Source organism: Henckelia pumila, chromosome 1 (assembly GCF_033568475.1).
Source record: "Henckelia pumila isolate YLH828 chromosome 1, ASM3356847v2, whole genome shotgun sequence".
NCBI lineage: Eukaryota > Viridiplantae > Streptophyta > Magnoliopsida > Lamiales > Gesneriaceae > Henckelia > Henckelia pumila.
Genome location: NC_133120.1, coordinates 29715287 through 29725031, shown reverse-complemented (window position 1 = coordinate 29725031; position 9745 = coordinate 29715287).

Genomic DNA, 9745 nt, shown 5'->3' with positions numbered 1-9745 from the left:
AATCCAAGACATCGTCCTTGCTACCTCACTTTTCAACTTTTGCAATTCCTCTCTTATTTCTTCAAAAGGAATTAACTGCATCTCTATTTGATTACTCGTTAACTCCATAGGGATTGCCATTTCCCTTCTGGATACTTTGTAAATCAAATGATGTCTTCTTTGTCTAAGCCCCAGGTTGCTTAAGACTCTTTCTACTTGTCCTGCCAAAAATTCTTGGTACTTCTGTAAAGTTGGATTTTCTCTCATAATTCTTTGGACCATATTATGAGATATCGTGGTTTGACTAAAAAACCCAGTCAAACTCTCACGTGTTTCATGTCGAAACACCTCTTCTTTATTGTAATGCTGATTCTGATTCATCATCAGATTCTTCTTGGCTAAACAATATATCTTCTTCGTATATACTTTCATCTAAGGGGATATCCTCATATTGATATACTTGTACTAGATCTTGAAAGAAGACCGCATCATCCATATCTGGTGTTGCTTCAAAGAGTTTAACACATTTTTTCTCGTTTTCTGGACAGTTTGTAGATATATGTCATCTTGCTTCACATGTCCAGCAGTTGCAATCCTTGAAACTTTCACTTGCTCTTGTATTAGTTCTTCTGAAAGTTCTTCTAGATGGTGTTCTTCCCCTGCTTTGCGACAAGATTGTTGCTGGGGATGTTCTTGTAGGTCCACTTCTTTTTCCCGATCTATAAGATCTAGCCTTTTGTTTGGACCAAAATGTTCTTGGTTTCCAAGAACTTCTCATTCTTTTATTGTAGGGATTATTTCTGAATTTCTTGCTCTTAAATCCCTGTGATCTACTCCCAATAACCGTAGGGAGAACATTTTCTCTACAATATAGAAAAGTATTCTTATTAATACCCCTTATCTTTTTGTATTTCTTTTGTAATGCTGCCATATGACACCATTCTGCCAATTTTCCTTTAAGAAAAGAGGCTCGTTTTGCCAACGTATCTGGATTACCTGGAACGTATTATTTTATCAGCATTTCTCTCCAGGGACTTGACATCTTTGCAAAAAATAGCTTAATAGCTATATTTTCCTCGACTCCCGAATTCCATCTGTATTTAGTGAATAACATAATGTATTCATCAACTAAACAGATATTGTGCAATTCGAGACTATACAAAGCTTGCGTATATATTCTTTTCTTCTCTGTATCTTGATTATTAAAATAATTCACTCCTATAAATTGTGTCTTGAATAGGGTGGCCATTCTTCCTCCAATTTCGCTTAGAGATTCTCCTGCTAAGACTGATTCTTTAGTCTCTAGCATGGTCATTTCCCAAGCTATCTTAACAGATCCCATTAGACTCATTTCCAGAAGTTTGATAAATCCTTCTTTATTGAGATCTAAAGTTCCTGCTGCTGTTCCCATAGCTGATGTCCAATCATCTATGAGATCTTCTCTGTTTTTTAAGTCCAGAATATCAAGGTTTAACATAACCCCGCAAGGATGTATCAGATCTAAAACAGTTTTTCCGTAAGGAATTTTATGTAGTGGTATCTTACTCCTTCTTGACCTGGTTCCTGCTGGATGTGAATTTTCCCCGACATGAAACTCACTATGTGGTTCTTCTGTTTTAACCACATATCTTGGAGGATTCCCTATGGGTTTGTTCACCCTCAGGAGAATTCATTTTTAGATCTACTACTTTGAGATTCTCAAATGAATCTGCAAGTTCTTGTAGATCCTCGAGATTTAATCTTTCTAAAGTAGTAATCAAATAGTGTTTTTCTCTAATACTGCTTTTATAAGATTAATCATCATTTCTTCATCAGTTAAAGGGTTTTGTACCATTTTGGTTTTACCTTTCTGATGTAGCAAAGGTTCGGTACCAAACGAGAGTGGTAACCTTCCTCCTGTATTTCCTTTTCTAGAACCAGAGGTGTGTTCTAGATTTATGATTTTTGTTTGAAGATCCTTTAGAGTTCCAAGAATTTCTTCTTGTTTCTTAAGGATTTCTTCAATCTGCCGAGGTATTTCATACAACTGATTGCTGTAATATTTTACCATTTTTTGAATTTCTCTAAGATCTTCGGAGAGTTTAGAGGAATCTGGTGTAATTTCTAAAAATTAAGAATTAGAAATCATATTTCTTAATCTCTTCAGAGAGTATAAAATACCCAAGTATTTTTAACTTCTATTGTTGAGAACCTATTTTAAATAGATTCACTTGTTTATGGGATTTCATGTAAATGAAATCCTTCTGGTTCAAACTCTCGTTTGAATCCATGGTTTGTTGAAAATCTCTTCCTCAACAAAGAAAAGTATGATTTAATGAATAATATAAAATCTTAATGAAATTACCTAGGCTCTGATACCATTTTTTGAGCCTAAGGGAAGAATTAAAATGACATTTTAATTTAAGGGTATTATAGGAAATTTTTAGTCTGCAGGACATATCAGAGAACATTTTTGTAAAAAGAGGGACATAATTGGAAACGAATAAAGTGTTAGTATATTTTTGTGAAACTATGGAAACTTTAGGGACATAATTCATTATTATTCTCGTGTTTTTGGTGTTCGTTTTAATTTTGTATTAGGTTTCTCTCTATTCTGAGGTAGTTAAAGGGAATTCAATCAGGAAAATTTTGGTGAGAAGCAAAGAAATATGATAAAACCAAAATAGTGTGAATTCTATGTTAAAGTATATGTTTCTTTTTTCCCCTTTTTTCTTTTCGAAAGGACATGGAATCCATTTGCTAAATATTGTTCAAGACGGCTGCCTCAAAGCACAGAAGTTTGGAGTATAAGATTGAAACGAGGGCTCCAAATTTATCAAGACTAGTTCATAGGTCTATTTTCTAGCGTGCATCGAATTAAAATTCAAATCTTGAGTGATTTGTACTATTGAAAAAGCGTATATTAAATTTCATTTTTGAAATTTTAAATTTTATTGATTTATAATATTGAAATTTTGTATATTTAGTTTTTAATTTTTTTTGTTTTTTATTTGAAAAAAGACAACGGTTTTTATCCGTTGTTAAAGACCTAAAAAATGATTGTTAATTGATGTGGTGTTCGAATGTATTTGTCAAAGACAACAGTTTGAAGAAAAAGACGACGATTTTTCACCATTGTAAAACTGTTGTTTTTGCCTTTGCTCTCGAAGACAACAGTTTTTAACTGTTGTCTTTGAGCATCACATTTAACAACAAAGCATTTAACAACAGTTTTTATGGCCTTTAACAACGGATAAAAACTGTTGCTGTTTTGCATTTTTCTTGTAGTTAAGGTACATTAGTGCATGTGAAAAATATTTTTAAAGTTTCTAATTCTTGCTTGGTTTTTGTAGACAAGGGGCAAAATTTGAGGACAAATTTTTTTGAAGAAGGGGAGTCTGATATGAATCTAGAAGGCGCTCAAAGATTTATATTGTTCCAAGAAATGTCTCTTAATTTTCCATCGAGAATTGAAGGATTTGAGATCCATGGATGATATGAATCTAGGAGGTTCTCGAAGTTTCATATTGTTCCCAAAAGTGTCTCTTAATTTTCCATCAAGAATTGAAGGGTTTGGAATTCATGGGAATTAAGTTGGAGAGCATAGGAGACAAGTTGGAATGCATGGAGCTCGAGTTGGAGGACTGAAATTATTTGGAAACTTTATAGACTTCCAAATCCAATCTTCACTGTCCAAACTATGATTTAGGATGTTATAAAGCTACAATTAAAATTTCAGGTCGATCCGACAGCTAGAACTCGAGATATGATTTTTACAAGGAATACGCTCAGCTTGTAACCCTAGGCACGGACCTAGGCACAGACCTATGCACGGGGTCCGTGCACCTGAAGCTCGTCAGCGTCAATTTTAATCTCGAATAGTCGTGGGCACACGGACCTTGATCCGGACAACCATCCAGGGTCCGTGCACACATACAGTGCGACGTGTTTGTGCGTGTTTCGGCGGATTTGTGATATTTTTGATATTATTCCTATTTTTTGAGTCTTTTAAGCCTATTAGGAAACTTGTAGATGATATCTTTTGATATATTTTGCATTATTTTGTAGTTGTATTATAAATACAACAATGACATTCATTATTGAATAACATAGTTCATATTATTGATTTTTATCAGTCTAAAATTCTCTCTAGAATTTTATTGAAGCTTTTGCTTTGTCAAAAAATCAAAATTATCAAAGTTTAATTACTTTATGGCGTTTGTCAATTGATTAGCTTTGTGGATTGTCAGAGACAGGTTCCTCTGAAGGTTTAGTTGTGATTAGTTATTTATTCTCGTCATTATCTATTGCTAGTTACGGGTTCAACTAGAGGTGGATATTCGAAACTTACTTGTTCAAAAGATCGGGACAAAATTAAAGAATCTTTTTGTTATTGGATTGAGGGTACAATTTTAATGTTGTCGTGTTTGCCTTCCATACATTAAGAATTCATATCATTTGGTATCAGAGCTTAAGGTTCCATTGATTCAAGTAAGTCGTATCTTTCTATTTGTTCTTCTTATGTATTCTTTGTTCTTCTTAACCGTTCTTCGTTCATCGTTCCTTGTTCTTTGTTATTCGTCTATCTTATATCAAATTTCGGTGTCGTTCTTTCAAACTTGTTATCCAAGTCTCGTGTCTTGTGCTACAAGTTATAAATTCAAAAAAAAAAAGAGAAAGATCGAAAATTCAAAAAAAAAGGAGAGTTCAAAATCGGTCAAAAGAAATAGAAAGGACCGAAGGCTTCAAAAAAATATATATAAAAGAAGTAAGATAACTTGTGGAAAATTTCTTGTGTCTTCTGAGTACAATTTTGAGTGCCAAGTTTCTTTCAATATCCATAGTTCTCTTGACTTGTTTTTGTGCAATCTACGTGAGTTGATTGGCAAGTGTTTACACATTTTTGAACTTTTGAGTTTGATATTTAAAATCACAAAGCATAAAGCTATTCCATATTTTGAGTGTAAAAAAAGGAGTGTTTGAGTGAATTAATTTGGAGTGACTTGTGAGATTTTGGGTGAGGAATATTTTATTACTAACCTTTTTCTTGCAGGTACAATGTTTGAAAGAAAATTATATGGGTATAGGGAGAGTGAAAGGAGATTTGATTATGGGAGTAGGAGAGAGAGAAAAATTGATGTGTATAGAGATGATGATGGTTGTCGTGGAGAAAAAGATTTTGAATATTATTTTGATAGAATTAAGAAAAATAAAATTCCGTCGTTCCATGGAGATATGGATTCGGAATCATATTTGAAGTGGGAGAAAAGAGTTGATAATATATTAGATGGTCGTGATTTTTCTGAAGCTAAGAAGGTTAAACTTGTCTTACAAGAGTTTGCCGACTATGCTTACACTTGGTGGGATAAAGTGGTGGTGAATAGGAAAAGGCATGGAATGAGTCCTATCTACATGGGATGAGATGAAGCAAATTTTGCAGAAGAGATTTGTGCCGAATTATTACCATCGTGATATGTTTAGGCGGCTGCAGAATTTGAAGCAAGGCTCCAAGAGTGTTGAAGATTATTTCAAAGAATTGGAAGTCACTATGATTCGAGCTACCATTGAGGAGGATCGTGAAACAACCATGACTCGTTTCTCATGTGGGTTGAATAGGGAGATTCAAGATCAAGTGGAGCTTAGACATTGCATGGATCTTTAAGAGATGGTGCAAATTGTCATGAAAGTGGAACAACAATTCAAGAGAAGAGGCATGGGACGAAATCCTACAACTGGAGTTCCATCCAATTCTTGGCGTCAAAATATTGCAAAACGAGAGGATGTCAAACCATGGTCCAAGCCAAAAACTGACAACAAGCAAGAGACACCAAAGCAAGAGGTGCAAGGTAAACCCAAAACTCCTATTAATAGTTCTAGAGATATCAAATGCTTTAGATGTCAAGGGGTTGGTCATATTGCTAGTCAGTGTCCTAATAAAAAAATTATGATTGTGAATGCTTGTGGTGAGTTTGAGTCGAAAAGTGAGGAGGAGGATTATGGTGATATGCCTGCATTGGAGAATCCCGATGATGAGGGATATGATGCAGTTGTTGGGGAATTGTTGGTGAATATGAGAGTTTTGAATGTGCAACAAAAAGAGGATGAGGAAAATCAAAGAGAAAATTTATTTCATACTAGATGCTTTGTGAAAAACAAAGTGTGTAGTGTCATTATTGACGGGGAGGAGTTGTACTAATGTAGCGAGTTACGAGCTTGTGGAGAAGTTGAGTTTGCCTACTATAAAGCATCCTCAACCATAAAAATTGCAATGGTTTAATGACAGTTCAGAGGTGAGAGTGCATAAGCAAGTGGTGGTACCGTTTTCCATTGGTAAGTACGTAGATGAAGTGTTGTGTGATGTGGTGCCTATGCAACTTGTCATATTTTTTGTTGGGTAGACCGTGACAATTTGATAGGAGGGTGATACATGATGGGTTTAAAAATCGTTATTCTTTTACTATGAAAAAAGAGTCTGTTGTATTATTGCCTATGAGTCCAAAGCAAGTGTTGAAGGATCATTTTTTTTAAAAAAAAGAAATAATTGAGGCCGAAAGAAAGACTGTTCAAAAGAGTGAGTGAACTTTGAGAGAAAAAAAGAGATGAATGAAAAGAAGAAAAGAGACCAATAAAAAAAAGAATATATTATGGTCCAAAATTGTGAGGTTGAAAATTTTGTTCAAATGAATAAAATCTCTAAAGTAATTTGTACAAAGAGGTTTTATCTCATTGTCATGATATAGCCGGTTCAATTCCGAGCATTGTTTGTTCTTCTTTGCAGGATTTTGAAGATGTGTTGATAAAAAAGAAAGAAGATACAATATTAAAAGACTTAACATGCTGGATCTATGTGAAGTTGGTCATACACAAAGTGAGGTTAGCAATTTGAGAGTTGTTCCATTCGAGAGGTATGATTTAACTTTAAATGTTTAATACCAACCAAATGTATACTTTCAAAAGTATGATCCAAATTCAATGTTGCATGGGTTCTATTACTTTGTTGAAGGATTTGTTAGCTAAGAATTATGCTTTGATTTCAAATCTTAAAATTAAGTCTCTTGAGTTTGTGCATACTAAAATATTTGATGAGTTGGTTTGTGTTGATGTGAGTGAATTGTTCATGAATAGTATAGGTGGTAAGTCTTATTTGCTTGCGTGGCTAGTGATGACTTTTGGGCTACCTAATTTGCGTAATATTTTCATAGGATTGAAGGATTATGTTTTGCATGCATCTATGGATAACATTGTTGTTGTATGCTTTGATTATATCTTAGTTTATAGCAAGAATTTTATTGTGCATTTTGAACATTATAGATGTGAGACCTCGGTTCTAAACATCTAATCAAGGAGTAAACTAACAAGCAAGCATTAAAAGCCAAGAACATTTTTTTTAAAACAGGAAGGGGCCGCGCGGCCGCGCACGGCGCCCTGGTTGCCGCGCGACCGCGCCCACTAGAGGTGCGGCCGCGCATGGCACCCTGTCCGGGGGGCGCGCAGGTCGCGCGGGCACGCTGCTCCTGCTGTTCCGACTTCTAAAAACAATCCAAAGTATATTTAAAGCTCGGGAGAGTGCAACAATCATACCACAAACAACATAATCATGCATTGTTACACAAATCCAGCAACATACAATACAAGAACTAATAGAGTTGCTCAACTGCTCAACAGGATAGAACATGCATCGGTGCTAGCTATTACAAGCCGAATACAAAACATAACAAGTTCTAAATATATGCAAGACAACCTCCAATCCAAGTTCGAGTTATAAACACACTTCAAAACATAAACTAGATTGTCATGCTAATATGACTTCTAAACCGAGTCCCACGACTAACTCTCCCTATCGTTGCTAACCAGTTCTTCGCTGACTTCATCCTGCCTCACCTGTTGCCAAGTACACATAAAAAATAGAGCAACAGCCGGATAAACCGGTGAGAAAGATACTCCCAGTAAAAGCAACATAACAAGTAATGAAATCAATAAACATGCTTCCAAGGCAACACGTAATCAATATCAACGTAATGAAATGCATGTCTTTAAATCAGGATATCAATTCTGATAAACGAGAGATTGCTGTTGTGCTTTTGGAATCTCGAGGATGACATCACGTAACGACTTACCGACTCTCCCAATCAAGGTGGTGCCACGTATCCCAATCCCCTAGACTTTGGTGCGACTATAAGGAGTATACTGACACTAGGTGAACCTTTGTAACGCCCCGTTTTTATCTTAAATAAGTTTATTTGAGTTAATCGGAGATTACAGAGTTCACGAGCCGACTTGATTTTGATCAGGGTCCTTTTTGAAAATTTTGGAAATTTCAGGGACTAAAACGCAGTTATTGGATTTTATATATTATCTACAACTTGATTGGATTGAGAATAGTCTCCTTCTCCTTGTCCTTTCCTTCTTCACGCCTCCAACCTCCATTAGAGAGCCAAACGTGAGTTTGGAGCTTTAAAAATCCAGTCCGAGCTCGATCCGTCCGTTAGAAATTATTTCTGATGGCAGATTATCGATCACTGCAGTGAGAGCTCTGTTATATCGTAATTTTTTCTACGATCAGATACATTCTAGTTTTTGGATGTTGTTAGAATCGTTCTAGATTCGAGTATGTTGTTCTCTACAGAGTTCTGATTGTCTATTATCTGTCGATTTTGAATTTGAGCGACGTTCGGAATTGTTATGATTTTTGGAAGCCATTTTCGAAAATCATGGTTTTGAGATTTGTTGGGTTTTCCTTGTTAGGGTTGTAATTGGCTTTGATATGAGTTGATATCGCTATTGAACTGCTGTCTGCGTTCTCGATTTGTTCAGTTATAGCCGTTATGCCGTCGGTTTGAGTTTTGGAGATTTGAACCGTTTTTGAAGTTGTTGAACTTGGCTTGTAATTCGATCATGGTAATTGATCTTTGATTTGTATTTGAACAGATTCGTTTGGAGTTTGTCAAGCCCAGGGTTAACAGCATTTTGATCGTCAAGAGTTGGACGAAGATCGGTAAAGAGTTTTACCTTGAGCCTTGTTGTTGTTTAGATTGGTTAGACCTTGATACAATCTTTTGTTGTAGCTTCCCAGAAGTTGGAACTACTGCCTTGAAAGGTAAAAGCAGTTGTGAGGCCTCGATTCTAAACATCAAATCTCAAAATTAGACAACAATAGGGCAATCAAGATCCAAGATTAAAAGTAATTTTTTTTTTTAAAAGGATGCTCGCTCGATCGGTAGAACTTTACCGATCGAGCGGGCCATAATAATCTAGTCTCTGCCGAGACTTACAAAAGCTCGCCGTTCAATCGGTCAAAACTTACCGATCGAGGGGCACAAAAAATTTAAACTTTCTGCCTCAGCTCGGGAGGTGCTCGCTCGATCGGTATAATTCCACCGATCGAGCGAGACACTCTGCACCAGAAAAAAACTGGTTTTCTTTCTTTCTTTCAATCCAATCTCAACTCAATCGATATGACAACAAGATAAATTCCATTCAACATGATGTACAAGTATTCAATTCTAAGTTCATACAATCTTCAATATATCAAGCATGCTTCAATCTAGTTTGAACTTATACAACTACAAAAAGGAGTTCGAAAACGTAAACGACTCCTAAACATCAAAGCCGCACTTCTATCATCTCAACCACCTAGTCATGATGCCTCTGACTTGGTCCTGCCCCACCTATTGCCATGCACACATACAAAAACAAGACAACAGCCGGATAATCCGGTGAGAATACAATTCCCAGTAAAAGAGACAATCATGCAGTATCAATCAAACATATCAATCAAGACATGCAT